Source organism: Triticum dicoccoides, chromosome 4B (genome assembly GCF_002162155.2).
Source record: "Triticum dicoccoides isolate Atlit2015 ecotype Zavitan chromosome 4B, WEW_v2.0, whole genome shotgun sequence".
NCBI classification, from domain to species: Eukaryota; Viridiplantae; Streptophyta; class Magnoliopsida; order Poales; family Poaceae; genus Triticum; species Triticum dicoccoides.
In genome coordinates, this window is record NC_041387.1 from 381,979,379 (window position 1) to 381,998,654 (window position 19,276).

The following is a 19,276-nucleotide window of genomic DNA, read 5'->3' on the forward strand; positions in this document are numbered from 1 at the left end:
TGCTTGAATTGTGTGATAATTGCTTGACTTGTCCTAAAATAGCTAAAATCTGCCAAACTCTAAAATTGGGAAAAGGTTAAGTTTTTAATTGGTCAAGTAGACTAATCACCCCCTCTAGACTTACTTCAAGGCCCTATAAGTGGTATCAGAGCCAGGTTTCCATTTGCTTTGATTTCCATAGCTTTTGGTGGTCATAGCCTTGGTTTCACAACCTAGGAGAGTATGGCGTCTAGCGAGGGAAATTATCACCGTAGAGGTCCTTACTTTGATGGTACTAATTTTGCTAGTTGGAAGCATAAGATGAAAATGCATATTCTCGGACATAACCCCGCCGTTTGGGCAATTATTTGTATTGGCTTGCAAGGTGAATTCTTTGATGGGAGAGAACCAAACCGTGAAGCGAATGCGGAAGAATTGAAGATGCTGCAATACAACACTCAAGCTTGTGATATCATCTTCAACGGGTTGTGCCCCGAAGAGTTCAACAAAATCAGCCATCTTGAGAATGCAAAGGAAATTTGGGATACTTTGATTGATATGCACGAAGGTACCGAATCCGTCAAGGAATCCAAGTTGGATGTGCTCCAAAGTCAGCTTGACAAGTTCAAAATGAAGGATGGTGAAGGTGTCACTGAAATGTACTCTATGCTTGCACTTATCACAAATGAGATTGCCGGCTTAGGGAGTGAAGAGATGACCGACAGATTCATCATCAAGAAGATCCTAAGAGCATTGGATGGAAAGTATGATACCGTGTGCACATTGATTCAAATGATGCCAAACTACAAAAATCTCAAGCCAACAGAAGTCATTGGAAGAATTGTTGCTCATGAGATGTCACTCAAGGATAAGGAGGAACTTCACAACAAGTCAAGTGGTGCTTACAAAGCCTCAAGTGAATCCCCCACATCATCAAGTGAGAAACAAACCTTCAATGAAGAATTGATCTTAATGGTGAAGAACTTCAACAAATTCTACAAGAGTAGAAGCAAAGAAAGAAGCTCCAAGTCAAGGTCTTATCATGACAAGAGATCTTCTAGTCGAGAGCGCAATTGCTACAATTGTGGGAAGCCTGGACACTACTCCAATGAGTGTGCAGCACCCTACAAAAGAAGAGAAGATTCTCCAAAACGAAGAAGCAAAAGAGAAGATTCACCACCAAGAGAGAGGAGGAGTAGAGATGATCGTTATGAACGAAGACCCTCACGGAGAAGCAAGGATTCGGAAAGGAAGGACAAGTCATCAAGGAGCTACACAAAACGAAGACATCAAGCTCATGTTGGTGAATGGGTTTCCAGCCCCGACTCCGACAATCACTCCGAGAGAATCTATCACTCCGACTCCAAACATACTCAAGATGAAGGTGTTGCCGGTCTAGCACTTGTGTCAACCAACTCCTACGACATATTTGACTCACCAAATGAAGGAATTGGAAGATGCTTCATGGCCAAAGGTCCAAAGGTAACACATCCCGAGTATGTTGATTTCAATAGTGATGAAGATGACTTGCTTGTGGATGATGATTTACTTGTTGACAACTCTAGTGATGAATACTATGATGAAACATCAATTAATCATGCTAATCAAACGAATGACAATGATAAGGAGAAAATTGATCTTCTAACTAAAGAACTAAACACTCTTAAGTTGGCTCATGAAACTATCTTCGAAGATCATCGAGAACTTTTAAGGGCTCATGAAAAGTTACGCTTTGAAAAGCTCAATCTTGAGCAAGAGCATGAGTTCTTAAAGGCAATCAATGATGATCTCTGCAAGAAAAGTTCTTCTTACATTGCCAAGCGTTTACTCTTATCTACTTACATGCCTCAAGTCAAGTCTAGTAACAAGTACAAGAAAGATACTTCCTCTAGTAGTAACAATAATAATGTTAAATCCAATTTGTTGCTTCTAGTAGTTCTCTTGATTTCACTAATGATTCTCTTAGCCAAGTTACACTTGAGCAAGAAAATAGTTTATTGAAGGGAATTATAGAGAAAGGTGTTTACAAGAGCCTTGCCGGGAGTAAGCAATTCGAGGAAATTGTACGCAAGCAAGGAAGGCACCAGAAGAATCAAGGTGTTGGTTTTGAACGAAAGTTCAACGCCAATGGAGTTGAGTGGGAAGAAGATCAATACCCCAAGACAAAGTTTGTTCCTCAACAAAAGAAGTATGATCCTACTTCCTTCAAGGGGACACAAGCTCAAGATGATCTTCCACCACAAGACCACAAGAACAAAGGCAAGGACAAGCTTCAAGAAGAGATTGATGCATTTGAAGAAGCACCTAAAGCCTCGTTCAAGTGGGTCCCCAAGACTATGTCAAGTTCTACTTCATGAAGTACAACTACAACTCCAAGGATTCCCATCAAGATGATGTGGATCCCGAAGAAGAAAGAACTAGAGAGTTCTTGAGGGTGACTCCGCCAACATTCTGCACTCATATCATTTTGGCAAGAACAAGTGCAATCAACTTTCACATCTTGCACTAGTTCAAAGAGTCACAATCCCTCTTGTTGGTAAGGCAAGGGACAAGGTAATCTAATGTTTTCATGGACATCATTTTGTGTGTGCATCACTCTATGTCTATGGATATACTTGTTTGTTCCTTGTGGGACTAACCCATGTAGGCAAGTTGAAAGTGCAACTCACTCCAAAGGATTGCTCCAAATGATCTACATCAACATTGAGCATCTACATCTTCGACACCTACATGAAGTCATCATCGACAAAACCCAAGGTTAGTTCATCCCTCTAAGGGGGGATCTCACATCTAGGGGGAGCTTAACTCAAAGAATTGAGTCAAAGCAACTCTAATGGTGTGAACACATTAATGCACTATGAAAAAGTGGTAACCCCACTTGAGCTTAAACGATGAGTATGACCTATGATCAAATGTTCTCATTTGACTCCTAAGTCAATATACTCATATATAGATGACCTAGTCATCGCCAATTGTTTGATAGATGCTAGAATTGGTTGTGCATGCTTTGCCACATATTTCATTTGCCATCTTATTGTGTGAGCATGTTGGTGCATATTTTACTCATTCAAGAACATCCACTTGTTGTTTTGTTTGTTTGGTTTCTTTTCTTTGTGCCAAGTGGATGGACAAGAATGCCTAAGAACCTTCTTTAGCTATCTATGCTTTTCTCGTCTCAAACTCTATTCATGCTACATCACAAAATTTGATCAAGTCAGATTCGAACCACTCTGTGTGAGGAGCACTCGGAGTCCCCGATTTGTCATAGACTTAAACTTCCAAAACCTCTTTGTTTTCTCGGTCTGACCGATTCTTCCATTTCGGTCCTACCAAGATCATTAAGTTGATTTGAGTTTTCCATCTCGGTGCAACCGATTTGAACTTTTCGGTCTCACCGAGTTGCTATAACTGAACACATTTATGCATCTCGGTGGCACCGAGTTGTTCCACTCGGTCACACCGACAGGGTCGGGCTATATATAGACACGGGCAAAATTTTGGAAATTTCTCCGAAACCCTTCGACCGCGCAACAGCTCGCTCTGCCATCGTGGTCTCCGGATCGTCTCCTCGTCGCCAGCAGCCTCCTGTCGCTGGTCTCCGTCGCCGTCAACAGATTTCGTCTCTGCCGTTGCCGCCGTAGCAAGTCCACCGCCAAGTTAGGGTATGGACCTGATCTTTGTGCTATCCACATCTGATTCCTAGCACATTGTACTCTTATTGATTCTTGCCACGATTGAAACTCTTCTATCCAGCCAAAGTAGTTCATAGATTAGATGTGATTCAAATTTTTAGGGTTAGGTATCCGCTGAAACCATCTCGGACCCACCAAGTTGAAAAACTCGGTCTCACCAATTTGGCTTATGCCATTGCACTAGTGACTCTCGGTCTGACCGAGAATTACTAACCGGTGCAACCGATTTGAGGACTCTGTGAAACCCTAGCAGTCTCGGTACCACCAAACTAAAACTCGGTCCAACTGAGATCATCAGTTTAGGTTCCAAATCTGCTTCGGTATCACCGAGTTTGAAAATCGGTGGATCCGAAATGCTTTCCGTGGAAAACTAAAATTGAACTTTTGAGTCATTCTTTTGCAAAAACCTCTGCATTTTGTGATGCTCATCTTTTCTATCTCATCTATAACTCTTCACAGGGTCAGCAGTCAGCTTTTGCAGTATGTCTGATCAAAGTGACAGCCAGAACAGGCCAGAAGAGTAGATGGACTTGAGTGAGGGCACTAGTACCTCAACCTCAGATGAAGGGAGCAGAAGTACTCCTAGCAATTTGCCTAAGGCTGCAACTAGGCAAAGGAGGAAAAGAACTTCAGATTCAGAGGATGAAGGTTAGAAGGCTAAGGAAGATGAGGCTACTTCCAAGAAAGTGGTGCTCAAGAAGGAAATTGGCTCAGCAAAGGATATAAAGCCAGGCATGAAGATTAAAAGGCCTGCAAGAAGGCAACCTATGCCCAAGGCCAGAGCATCAACTCAACTGCCTGTGAATCCAAATCCCAAAGAGCCAGTTGATGAAAGCAAGAAGAGGAAGGAAAGGGTCAAGAAGACCATAGCCAGAGTTGTTGGGCAACCTTCCATGATGGAAGAGGAAGAGCTTGCTGCACCAGCTCCAAAGGCACCTAAGCTTATGGGTGATGCAATCAGATCAGGGGCTGCAACATCTAAGCCCAAGGAAGCACCCAAAGCTGCCCCCAAGGCCAAGTCTACACCAAAGAGGAATACTAGGAGTATTCTAGCTGCTGAGAAGAACAAGGCCCCAGTGCCTGAGATTGCTGAGGAAGAAGATGAAGAAGGACATGTTCTAAGGAAACTCAAGCCAAAGATACCAAATCACAATGATACCCATCCAGTGGCTGAGGACATGAGAATCAGGAAGTATTCAGGGCTAAGACTATGGAGAATGGCAGATCCATATGCCATAAGAAGAAGAACTGCTGTTGATTACAGGTTCCATACAAAGGAACATCATGACTTCTGTGAGACAATCTTATTGGACAAGAAGCCCATAATTTGTGACATGAGGTGGGTTGACTGGAAATTCATCAAGGAAAATGAACATCACTATCCTGGAGTGCAAGACAACTTTGTTTCTTGTGGAGTTGCAAACTTTGTTGGGCAAAAGCTCACAAATTGGAATGATGAGCTTATCATGTAGTTCTACTCCACAGCTGTAAGTGCATCTAGTGCCACCCCTAGTTGGTTTTGGAGTATTGATGACAAAGTTGGTTGAGGGACTAATGCGTTTGTGAGAATTGCAGGATAACGCAGGTAGTGTCCCTCATTGATTTGGTTTACCTACCGGAGATGACCCCTAAAAATGTATGAAGACATTGAATACAATGGTGGTATGAGAAGATATTCATATTGAAGACTATGACATGAGAAGACATTGCGTGAAGGCTATGGAGCGCGAAGACTGGATTCGTTACTTCCTTTTCTTCTTTGTTGACTCATAGGAACCACCGTACTGTTAAGTGGGGTCCAAGTGAACTAAGTCAGAGTGAATGAAGTGATGCTCAACTCAAAGCCTATGTCTTCGAGCGAAGACAATGAGAGCAAACCTTATCCAGAGCTGGATGAGTCAGCTTTGCTTGCAGCCCAAGTAAAGTTGTCGCGTGTGTTTGAAATCTGACCGTTGGAACACGTGTCAGTTCCTTAGTGACCCAGGGTCATTTTGGACAAATCAGGTCGGGTTGCCTAGTGGCTATAAATAGCCCACCCCCTACACCATAAATTGGTGGCTACTCAGAGTTAGTATACGGCTTTTGTCGTTTGAGAGCAACCCACCTCGAAGCATTTGAGAGAGAGAAATCCTTGCGAGGACAAAGCCCAAACACCCAGAGCCAAAGATTGTTAGGCATCACTGAAGTCTTTCTGTCTGTGTGACCTGAAGACTTATTACACTTGAGGACTGCGTATCCTCCAGCCGGTTAGGCGTCGCGTTCTGAGCATCCAAGAGTCATTGTGGATTGCCGAGTGAACGAAGTCTGTGAAGGTTTGGAAGTCTACCTTGAAGACTTACCAGAGTGATTGGGCGAGGACTAAGTGTCCTTAGCTCAAGTGGAATAAGGTGAAGACATGGTCTTCTGAGTTGAATCTCAGCCTCCCTAACCAGACGTACAGTTGTCACAACAACTGGAACTGGTCCAACAAATCATGTGTCTTCAACAAGTGACTGGTTCTATCTCTTCCCTCCTTTATTTTGAGTTTGTCTTCGTGAAGTCATTGCTTATCTGTCTTATCTGATTGACTTCATTGCTTGACTACTATTGTTGATTGGCTTCGTACTATCTTCCATCCTGATCCTACTACCTAGCTGCTATTAGTCTTCGTACGCTAACGCTATTGCATACTTGACTATGGCTTACTTGTTGTAGTTTACCTTCCGCTGCATATCAATTAGGTCATTTCTATTGTTTGCCTTCGAAACTTCCACGTTTTGAAGACTTTGATAAAAATCGCCTATTCACCCCCCCTCTAGTCGATAACTAGCACTTTCAATTGGTATCAGAGCAAGGTACTCCCTTGTTCTGTGTGATTCGGTTTAACCACCTGGAGTTTAGCTATGTCGACTGCAGGATTGAGGAATGTATCTTGCCCCACCTTTGACGGTCATGAGTATCCCCGGTGGAAAGCCATGATGAAGAAGCGACTCATGGCTATGGACAGCGAACTGTGGACCATCACCGAGATTGGTCTTACCGATCTATGCAAGATGGCGGAGGTTGATGACATTTGCAAGTACACTCTACTGAACCTCACAGCGAAGGATGTCATCTGCTCCTGCCTGTCCCGAAATCAGTTCAGGAACGTCATGCACCTCAATCACGCGAAGCTAATCTGGGACCGACTTTCTGAAGTCTATGATAGTCATCTTAATCGTCATGATCCATGGCTTGATGACTACAAGGAGTCTCTTAGAGAGATGACCTTTCCACCTGAACCATCTTCATCTTCACCATGCCTCATGGCAGGGGGTGCTAAGGTAACTGAATGCTATCTTTCTGAAACTAGTGATGATGAATCAGGTGATGAATTTGGCCCTAGCTATGTCAAACTTGCTTCCCTTGCCAGTAAACAACAATGAGCTTTGGAAAAGACTCAAAACATGCTTAGTAAGAGCGATGATATGTTGGGCGAAGAAATGGATCAGTCAAAAGCTTTGGCTGAGAGTCTTCAGAGACTTCATTCCAAGTTTGACGCCCTTCAAGATCAACATAATGCTCTATTATCTGATCATGAGAAACTTTCTTCTGAATGTCTTCAAAGAGAGCAAGATCTTGAAAAGATAAGAGTGGATTATGAAGTACTTCTGAAGAAGCACGATTCATTACTTGCTCAACAGATCAGTCCCGCTCAGGATGAATTTGAACCACCATGCTTAAAATGCATTGAGCGTGATAATGCTGCCTCTGTTGCTGAATGTTCCACTGCTGCTACTGTTGCTCTGTCTTCAACTACTAATGTGGTAACTAACCCCTCTTCTGAGGATACCACTACTATTGCTGATGAAAATGCTAGGTTGAAGACATTGCTTGAAACAGGGATGTATAAAAGTCTGAAAGGGCATCAGACACTGTGTGATGTCCTTAAAAAGCAGATTCTGAACCGAAACCCTAGGAAAGATGGTGTTGGGTTCGAGAGGAAAATGAATGCTGATGGTTCCTACTGGAAGCCTGAGCAGTATCCCAAAACCACATGGGTTGCTGCAAAGGAACCTTCAGTGGATCCATCCACTTTATCTGGCTTTACCTGTGCTAATCCTATTATCATTGATGAATCCTTTGATGCAAACTATAAACTGTTCAAAAATCAGAATGGTGAAGTGTTTGCCAGGTATATTGGTACTAACTGCAGGAATGGACCGCCAATGAAGAAGATCTGGGTTCCTTAATGCTGTCTTGAGAATCTTCCAGTGAATGTCATCATGACACCACCAGGGAAGAAGACAAACTCCAGACCAAAGGCATCATATGGTCCAACGGCTACTTACAAACACAGGACTCAATTGAGTCACCCTAACACCAATGTTTTGCAGGGAAATCATACTCAGACTCATGAATATGAGCGCGTGTCTTCAAACCGCTATGTTCATAGAACTAAGAACTTTTCTGCTTATTCACATGAGTATCATTCATCTCCTGCAAGGCTATTTGCTAGGGCTTCAAAGCCGAAATTCTCAGATGCTGCACTTAGACTCATTGCTTCTAAACCACCCCTGAAAATGTGGGTGGTGAAGAAGAATTAACTCTCTTTTGCAAAATGTGGTCTCCAGCCAGCAATCAATGGCGTCCAATATAATTGCTGGGGACCTTAAACATAAAGGGACGCATGATAAAATGACTTACTATGTATTCCACATATGAATCGCTTACCTGTCATACTGTGTGCTAACTTTCATCTATGCTGTGATAATCCAAGTGTGCATCTACTGCTTATGCTTCACAACATACCTTGTGAAGCCTATCCTCCTAACTGCACTGTAGGGCATGTCACCAAAAGCTCCAGAATGGATTATTGATAGCGTATGCACTAATCATATGACTGGTGATCAAAGTCTTCTCATGGACTCAACCTTACGTCCATCCGAGAAGAGTCAAATCACATTTGCTGACACTGGTAAAGGCAAGGTATTGGGTCTAGGTAGAGTTGCAATCTCAAAGGATCAACACATGGATAAAGTGATGCTTGTTGAATCCCTTGGATTCAACTTAATGTCTGTCTCAATGCTTTGTGACTTAAACATGATTGTGATATTTGGAAAATATCGTTGCCTTGTACTAATGGAATCTGACAAATCTCTAGTCTTTGAAGGGTATAGGAAAGGTGATCTATACATGGTAGATTTCTCAGCAGGTCCACAGCTTGCCGTATGTCTTCTTGCAAAAGCTTCAGAATGCTGTCTCTGGCATCGAAGGCTGAGGCACGCTGGCATGAGGAACTTGCACACTCTCGTCAAGAAGAAGCATGTCATAGGCATCGAAGGTGTCAAGTTCAAGAAAGATCATTTGTGTGGTGCTTGTGAAGCCGGAAAGATGACAAGGGCAAAGCACCCCTCGAAGACAATCATGACAACGTCTCAACCCTTCGAGCTGCTACACATGGACTTATTTGGACCTACTCACTACTCCACCCTCACAACAACGGCGTGTCTTATGGCTTCGTCATTGTTGATGACTACTCAAGATATACATGGGTGCACATAATTCTCTACAAGACTGAAGTACAAGATGTCTTCAGACGATTCGCCAATCGAGCAATGAGCAATTATGGCGTCAAGATCAAGCATATCAGAAGTGATAACGTCACTGAATTCAAGAACACCGGGCTTGATCTTTATTTGGATACAATGGGAATCACTCATGAATTCTCTGCTCCATACACACCTCAGCAAAACGGCATTGTTGAGCGCAAGAACAGAACCCTCATCGAGATGGCTCGAACAATGCTCGATGAGTACAAGACACCAAGAAAGTTCTGGCCTGAAGCCATTGATACAGCTTGTCATATCATCAACCATGTCTACATCCATAAGCTTCTGGGCAAAACATCCTATGAGCTCCTTACTGGCAAGAAGCCAAATGTCAGTTACTTCAGAGTCTTTGGTGCTAGGTGCTGGATCAAGGATCCCCATCACAAGTCAAAATTTGAACCCAAAGCTCACGAAGGCTTCATGCTTGGCTATGGAAAGGATTCACACTCTTACGGAGTCTTCAACCTCTTCCACTACAAAATCATTGAAATAGTGGATGTGCGATTTGATGAAACCAATGGTTCATAAAGAGAAATTCTGCCAAGTACACTTGATGAAGCTTCTTCCAGTGAATCTATCAAGCTGATGGGAACTGGTGAAATCATGCCTTCTGAAGCACAGCCTGAAGAGGAACTTATCATTTCTGCACCAAACCAACCTGAAGACAATGCTCAGACCGAAGACAATACTTCCAATGATGACAATGATCAGCATGAGCAAGGTCTTCATCTAGTTCATCCACGTGTTGCAAATGAAGTACAAATTGAGAAGATAATTGACAGCATCAATGCGCCTGGTCCGCTCACTCGCTCAAGAGCAACACAGTTAGCAAACTTCTGTGGGCACTTTTCATTTGTGTCAACATTAGAACCCAAGAAAGTTGCTGAAGCCTTTATGGAACCTGAATGGATCCAAGCCATGCAAGAAGAACTTCAACAGTTCAAGCTGAACAATGTTTGGGAACTGGTCAAGCGCCCTGACCCTCGCAAGCATAACATTATTGGAACAAAGTAGATATATCGAAACAAGCAAGATGAGCATGGTCAAGTCGTCAAAAACAAAGCACGTCTTGTGGCTCAAGGATATACTCAAGTTGAAGGAATTGACTTCGATGAAACATTTGCTCCTGTTGCTAGGCTTGAAGCTATTCACATACTGCTAGCCTATGCTAATCATCACAACATCTTGCTATATCAAATGGATGTAAAGAGTGCATTTCTCAATGGCAAGATTGAAGAAGAAGTATATGTCGCACAACCACCTGGCTTTGAAGATCCAAAACATCCTGATATGGTGTACAAGCTAAACAAAGCACTGTATGGTCTCAAACAAGCTCCTCGTGCCTGGTATGATACAATCAAAGACTACCTAAAGAGCAAAGGCTCCAAAGCTGGATCCCTCGATCCCACACTCTTCACGAAGACATATGATGGTGAACTGTTTGTGTGCCAAATATATGTGGATGACATAATCTTCGGCTGCACCAACCAGAAGTACAGTGATGAGTTTGGGTACATGATGCAAGAGCAATATCAAATGTCCATGATGGGTGAGCTGAAGTTCTTCCTCGGTCTTAAAATTTGTCAGCAACGAAATGGCATCTTCATATCTCAAGAAAAGTACCTCAAAGATTGTCTGAAGAAGTTTGGAATGGAAGACTGCAAAGGCTACACGACGCCAATGCCAGCCAAACACCACGTTGGTCCCTTCGACAATGGTAAAGAGTTCGATCAAAAGGTATACAGCTCCATGATTGGTTCTTTGCTTTATTTATGTGCATCTAGGCCAGATATTATGCTTAGTGTTTGCATGTGTGCTCGATTCCAAGCGGTACCAAAGGAATCGCATCACTTAGCTGTGAAGCGAATTCTTCGATATTTGGCTTACACCCCAACACTCGGATTATGGTATCCAAAGGGCTCAAGGTTTGACCTAGTTGGATTCTTAGATGTTGATTATGCTAGTGACAAGGTGGATCGCAAGTCAACATCGGGCACATGTCATTTTCTTGGTCGATCACTTGTCTGTTGGTCTTCAAAGAAGCAGAACTGTGTATCACTCTCAACTGCTGAATCTGAATACATTGCTGCTGGATCCTGTTGTGCTCAGCTTCTATGGATGAAGCAAACTCTCAAGGATTATGGCATCAACCTGAATCAAGTACCTCTCTTCTGCGACAACGAAAGTGCCATCAAGATTGCCAACAATCCAGTCCAGCACTCGAAGACAAAGCACATTGAAATTCGTCATCACTTTCTTAGAGATCATGTTATGAAGAAAGATATAGATATCATGCATGTCAACACTGAAGAGCAACTGGCAGATATCTTCACAAAGCCCTTGGATGAGAAAAGGTTTTGCAAGTTATGGTGTGAGCTAAATATCTTGGAATCCTCGAATGTCCTGTGATCAGGCACACATCCTAACAGTTATGCATATTGATGACTTAGATGTGCAACACACAAAGAAATGTATATCTTCAATCAATGAAGATTTACACTCTGAGTGTGAATACATTAACATGGAATTTGACTTCGGAGCGCCACGATAATTGTGCGCCGTGTCTGGGTCTAATACTTCCTATACGGTGGGTAACGCCACCACCAAATTTCTCTGTTTGAAGTGTTTCACTCATGGCGTTACTTTTGCAAAGACTTCGCATTTGGTTTGTCTTCAGTTTCAATTTATCTTCATGATTTTCTGCGCTATGATGATTTGATTGCATATATGTATACACACTAGCGCTCTGTCCTCTACAGCATTCACTTATAGCTATGTCTTCAAGCTGAATCTTTTGAACTAAGTGAATGTGATCGGACCCTAACCTCTCTATGCTTCCTATCTCAAACTCTATCTGTCCAAATCATATGCATTCTATTGAAACTGTCGAATGTCTTCTCTGCGTCCTAGTCAGCAGAAGACAAAGTGACAAACATTAAATCTGTTTTAAATGACTTATCTTTATTGTTGAAATCCGGAGAAGCCGGAACAACTCTCCGACATGCCTGGCGGGCGTGGGAACGTGGGACAATTCTAAGTATGTTGCATGCTTGCCACGTACCCCTCAAATGTGAACCGCCAGGGGCACCAGCGTAATTGCGCTATGTCTCTCACCTACTTATAAATACTTGTCCCCTACGGTACAGAAATCCTTCTTCCACCTCTCCACCTCCGTCAAAACCCTAGCACCACCGCAAGCTCACGACGACGCCGGCGACGAAGCGCTTAGCTGCCGCGACTTCTCCGACGCCGTCCTCACGCTGGCCGCGGACATCGTACTCTCTGCCGTCGCCGTAGGTGTCCTCCGTCACTAAGTTAGGGCACGGTGGGCTGAACTGCTCGGTCTCTTATTCTTCCCATCTAGCAGTTCGTCGTGCGGTAATTATAACTCTATTTTTACCACCTTTTTGATCTTCATAGATTCATCCTGCTTACCGAAAGTGGTTTCTACCTACTCAATGTTAGATCTATTCTGTCTGCATCTCATAATGCCTAGTCTATTCACTTAGATTTCCTATCTAGTTTGATTCCTCACTTGTACTTATTCACGGATTGGTACAAATCTGGAACCAACTCACCACATATAAGTGAATGTCTTTGCATCATGAGGTCAATGTCTTCAAACTGATTTATCTTCAAAATCTTCTGAGAATGCATATGACCTCTTCCCCTTCCCTCGCATCTCTAATGCTGTCACAGGTACATGTCTGTGGGAGAATCCCTTGGTTCTCATAGTCTGCATTCGTTTGCAGAATACTTACAGCATCATATCAATTCTCCTGAAGCCAGTTCCTGCTTGACCAGCAAGCGTAAATCTCTAAAGCCTCTGACCATACTGAAGCCATTCAGATTGAAGTTCATGGCTGCAGAAAAATCAGCAAGGAAGGGTGGCAGACATCGTCGTGGGAGAACTTCAAAGGATCCGCCTGAGGATCTGGCAGAAATGTATAAAACAGATCCTGAAGAAGATTACAATCAGCGCAAGACTCGAATCCAATGGATTCGACGCTATTCGGCTGAACAGTGGTACAAGTACAAGTTCGTCACCCAAGAGTACGCAGAGAAAAATGCTATCAAGAGCCCTTGGGGTGATATTCTCTATCGAGGCCTCCCCCCCAAGAACAAAGCTGAAGCCATTGCGCAAGAATTCTATCCTTGCATGGTCCGTGGGCCACAGCCTGAAGAAGCCGACCCAACATCATTTCTCTGGTGTCGTGACGACAATCTCTTCAAGCGCAACTTCCAGTTTGCTAATGCTTCGGCAAAGGAAAACAAGAAGTCGCGGGGATTAGACTTCAATCCTGGTCCCTCTGCTCCCCGTGATGATGGCACACGTGAAGCTGAAGAAAACAGAATTGGCCCCTTTGCAAACCTTGATGGCCTCATCACTTACATCTTGGTCCAAGGTGCCAAGGTAGATCATTCTGATAATGATGCTGACACTGATGAAGCCCCAGCTCCTCGTTCGAAGCCACAGAAGCAAAAGAAGCTAAAGGCTTCTAAATCAGCACCTCCAAAAGCTTTACGCGCGAAGCCTCTGGCCACTGCACCTCCTGAAGCCAGTGTGCAGTTTGAAGATCAATCCCGTATCTCCAAGAAGACGGAGAAGAAAAAGCAACTTGTCAGGCATACTGATCAAGCCTTGACTCCTGCCGCCATTCTGCGTGAAGAACCCATTGATCTATCAAGTGATGAAGATCTTGCTAATGATGCTCTTGAGCAGCTGATAAAGAGCAAGGAAGAAGCAGAAATCTTCAACAACTTGCCTCTCTTTGATGTGGCCATCATCCACAATTTCATTGATGAGTGGTTCGACACCCCCAATGTTAGCTTTGAAGATTTACAGCTTCCCATTGGCCTAAGTGTCGCCTTCAATGGCGCCATTGCCTCTGAGCTGGCTCTCTCTCAGCGAATCGTTGAGCTCAAGAACAAGATTGACTATGAGAAGGCTCAATTCAAGAAGCATGTGGCCAAGCTAAGTGTTCAAGACGTCTGAAACTTCAAAGTCATGCTGCATGAGCTTAAAGAAGCTTTTCTGAAGAAGCGCCAAGAAGCTCAAGGCTCTCGCGAGCGTATGAAAAATTTGGCTGATAAGTGTGTGCTTGCCTACAATGAGGCTGAGAAGCGCAAGTCACTTGGCCGTCCTGGCATTGACCCCAGGATGGCTGCAAAGAAAAAGAAGAAGCTTCTTGCTGATCAGCCTGCACCTTCAAGCCAAGAAGCTCCTCGCATTATCTTCCCAAGTAGCATGACTGGCTCGAAGCCAAAGGCCACCACAACCGCTTCAGAACAGAAGAAGACGAGGGCTGCCGAGGCTGAAGCCAGAAAGAGGAAGAATACTGAAGCCTCTGATGCCGCTCCCTCCATGAAGAAGCGCAAGACCAAGAAGGGTCGGGCTGCTCCCACAGAGCCCCTTGTTGTTGAACCCATCTCAGTGGTTCGTCCTACATTTGCATCCCAAGAACTTCGCATAACTGTTCATGAGCCTGCTTCCACAGAGGCTCCTGAAGCTAAAGATATACCAGCAGCTGAACCCACCGCTGCTGAAGACATTGGTCATCATGACAATGTTGAAGATGATGAAGTTCTTCCTCAGCTTGAATATAATGTGGTATCATCGCCTGTTCGTACGAACAGCGAAATCATCAGCATTGGTCGTCCTTTGACGCCAATTGCTCAGGATGCTTCATGGGCTGATCGCCCGCAAGAACAAGAAACCCCAAGTACTCCCCAAGAACATCAACAAACCACACCATCCGTCCAAGTTGAAGAGGATGAGGACCTTCCTACTCCATCTCCAAAGGCGTCGCCTGTACTACAAAGGCTTCACAAAGGACCAAGGCCTCAAGTCTCTCTTCCGAGCGTTCCAGAAGGAGAAGTGCTCCGTCAACCTGTTGCACGTCAAGTGTTCTCTGAAGCCACTCCAACTGTGAATCTCTCTGTGTCTGAAGCACAAGCTGCTGAAGACAATCCGGCTGCATCAGCCGATGAAGAATGTCAAGAAGAGCGTGTCTCTACTCCCCCCATGCCTGAAGAAATAGTTCATGAAGTGAACGTGTCTGTGCTTGACCCTCCAACTCGTCAAGTGGAGGTTGAAAATCCTGAAGCTGCCACAACCAATGCAAGTGAAGCCAATGACATTGTCATGGCTGACGCTAATGTGGAGCTTGAACCAACCAGTGTGCCTAAAGCTAATGAGGCCACTGCACCTGAAGCTAATGAGGCTACTGCTCCTGAAGCACCTGTTGTGCAGCCTGAAGCCTCAGCTGCTGCCACTGCTCCTGTTCCGCCCCCAAGGCCCTATACAATTGAGCAAGCATACAACCATGGCGAGCTCATCACAGTAAGATGGCCCGTTCTGGTCCCTCCGCCTAATGTCTCTGGTCCTCAATTTGACTATCACATTGAGCATAGGCCTCAGGTCCAGAAGCCCAAGCCAAGACTGCCAAGGTTTCCTGGTACTGCCACCGCTGTCGGGTCTTTCAATGCAAATGGCTTCAAGAGCCACAACACATTCTTTGATAGCTCGAAGAACCCCTACACGAAGCCACGAATATCATCAGACCGGTTCTGGAGTCATCAGCAGCGAAGCTATTACTCCTGTGTTTTGTATGATCAAGGGCGCATTTTCCCTCATATGCGCCTCGACACTGAAGCCATTACTGGACTACCCTGCTTAGAAGAAGCACTTGACTGCTTTCGTGATGCTGGGCTGCTCAGTTTTATCACAGATAAAGAACACTGGAATGAAGAGCTATTGCTTCAATTCTATGCTACTCTGCACATTCGCGGCTACAACAGAGATACGAAGACATGGGTTCTCGAGTGGATGACCGGAAATGTCCATCATGAAGCCAAAGGTATGGATATTATTGAGCTTACAGGCATATCCACTCCAGGAGAACTCTATGAACCTGGTTGTCAAAATTAGTGCAATGCTTTGGAAAGCATCTTTCATAAGCCTGAACCCAATATGAGTCAGATGCTGAGCATGATGTAGCCTTTGCCACGTGATGCTGAATATCCAACAGAGTTCTTTGTTGAAGACCTTGAGTATCTGCCATGCACCATATATCACATCATCAGGCGAACTCTATGGCCTATCAAAGGACATTCATTAGCGGCAAAGCTTGAAGGAGCTATGAAGACTTTGGTCTTCTACATTCTCAATGGCATCAGCTTCAATGCGCAAGATTTCTTCATCAGACAACTTGCTGCTTCCGGCTCCGACCTATTTGGTCTAAAGTTTTATGCTCCATGGGTCATGCGCCTCATCAAGCGACACTCATCTGTCAACTATCAATCTTCTGCTCGCAATCATGTGATTTTTCTACCTGAAGTTGATATGTCAGTTGAAGCTATATACCCTGATCCTGCCAAGAAGCCTCTTTGTCTTCAGAATGCCGAGCACCAAAGCTTCACTCAGCCTATTGAAGGTGTTCCAGCAGCGACACGAATCTATCCTTTGGCTGTAAATACTCGCCTGCCTCATCGAGCACCTACTGAAGCCACTGAAAGTACCATTGCCCAAAGGCCTCGGAAGCGTTCTCGCATTCTCAATGACCGAGAACTTCTTATGGCCCATCATCAGAAACAGGATAAGCATCATTTCTGGCTCAAGAGACAGATGCAAAGCATCTTAGTGGATGTCAATCGCATTCACAACCTTGCCACCAAGAATGCCTTTGTTGCTCATGAGACTTGCCTGCGATCATGGAAGAGTTTGACCCTGCTTAGTGCTGAAGCAGATCTTCAAGACGATGGCTTCAATGAAAGATTCCAGTTTGACTCCACTCCTCCCCGGACTGCTGTCCTACATCGTACTCCATCTCTTGAAGACTCTAAATATTCTTCCTCCGCCTCAACGGTAAATGCCAGAGTGATCGATGATGAAGATGATGCTACTTCACCACCTCCTACAACTGCGCACATCGACATTGCACCAAGTTCATCTGCACCGCCACCCAACGACGATGACCCTACTGCTTCACCTACTCATGTTGACGAGTAGATGCTCTATGTCTTCAAACCTTTTTGGTCCTTACTGACAAAAGGGGGAGAAGCGTATGAGTTGATAGTCTTCAAGCGGGTTCATATGTGCGGTTGCATTATATTTTGCTGCCTGCTTACAACTCTTGCCTTTTGAAACATTTGATTCTCTGATTAGTAACACCTAAACTTGATGGTTGTCTGCTACTTATTTGCTTTACTGTGATGCGATGATAAATTCCGCATGTGCTATGATAACTTCCGCACTTAGATCATTCTGCAGACACCCATTTTTCATTATGCATGTCATTCTACTTACTATATCAGTTCATGCATGATGAATTATCTTCATAAGTTGAAGTGGATCTCCATAAGTACAACCTGGCATGTGCATTTGCATTCCAAAAGCAAATTACTTACATGCACATCTTCCGGGGGAGCCCTTGCAACTTACGAAGACTATTTCCTATCCTTACAATTTCACATATTTATCCCCGTTGAAAACTTCAACCAGTTTGTCATCAATCACCAAAAAGGGGGAGATTGTAAGTGCATCTAGTGCCACCCCTAGTTGGTTTTGGAGTATTGACGACAAAGTTGGTTGAGGGACTAATGCGTCTGCGAGAATTGCAGGATAACGCAGGTAGTGTCCCTCATTGATTTGGTTTACCTATCGGAGATTACCCCTAAAAATGTATGAAGACATTGAAGACAATGGTGGTATGAGAAGATATTCATATTGAAGACTATGACATGAGAAGACATTGCGTGAAGACTATGGAGCGCGAAGACTGTGTGGATTCGTTACTTCCTTTTCTTCTTTGTTGAGTCATAGGAACCACCGTACTGTTAAGTGGGGTCCAAGTGAACTAAGTCAGAGTGACTGAAGTGATGCTCAACTCAAAGCCTATGTCTTCGAGCGAAGACAATGAGAGCAAACCTTATCTAGAGCTGGATGAGTTAGCTTTGCTTGTAGCCCTAGTAAAGTTGCCGCGTGTGTTTGAAATCTGACCGTTGGAACACGTTTCAGTTCCTTAGTGACCCAGGGTCATTTTGGACAAATCAGGTCGGGTTGCCTAGTGGCTATAAATAGCCCACCCCCTACACCATAAATTGGTGGCTGCTCAGAGTTAGTATACAGCTTTCGTCGTTTGAGAGCAACCCACCTCGAAGCATTTGAGAGAGAGAAATCCTTGCGAGGACAAAGCCCAAACACCCAGAGCCAAAGAGTGTTAGGCATCACTGAAGTCTTTCTGTCTGTGTGACCTGAAGACTTATTACACTTGAGGACTGTGTATCCTCCAGCCGGTTAGGCGTCGCGTTCTGAGCATCCAAGAGTCACCGTGGATTGCCGAGTGAACGAAGTCTGTGAAGGTTTGGAAGTCTACCTTGAAGACTTACCAGAGTGATTGGGTGAGGACTAAGTGTCCTTAGCTCAAGGGGAATAAGGTGAAGACACGGTCTTCTGAGTTGAATCTCAGCCTCCCTAACCAGACGTACAGTTGTCACAGCAACTGGAACTGGTCCAACAAATCATGTGTCTTCAACAAGTGACTGGTGCTATCTCTTCCCTCCTTTATTTTGAGTTTGTCTTCGTGAAGTCATTGCTTATCTGTCTTATCTGATTGACTTCATTGCTTGACTACTATTGTTGATTGGCTTTGTACTATCTTCCATCCTGATCCTACTACCTAGCTGCTATTAGTCTTCGTACGTTAACGCTATTGCATACTTGACTATGGCTTACTTGTTGTAGTTTACCTTCCGCTGCATATCAATTAGGTCATTTCTATTGTTTTTCTTCGAAACTTCCATGTTTTGAAGACTTTGATAAAAATCGCCTATTCACCCCCCCTCTAGTCGATAACTAGCACTTTCAACAACACACTTCTATCGAGATGGAAGAATTGTTTGGATGTCTGAAGGTACAAGGTACCAATCCACTGTAGAAAAATGGGCAAAACTGATAAATGCCCCCAAGGAGAATGAGGATGACCTAGACATTTATGCCAAGAAGAAAATGGGTCACAATTCAATGGCTCACAT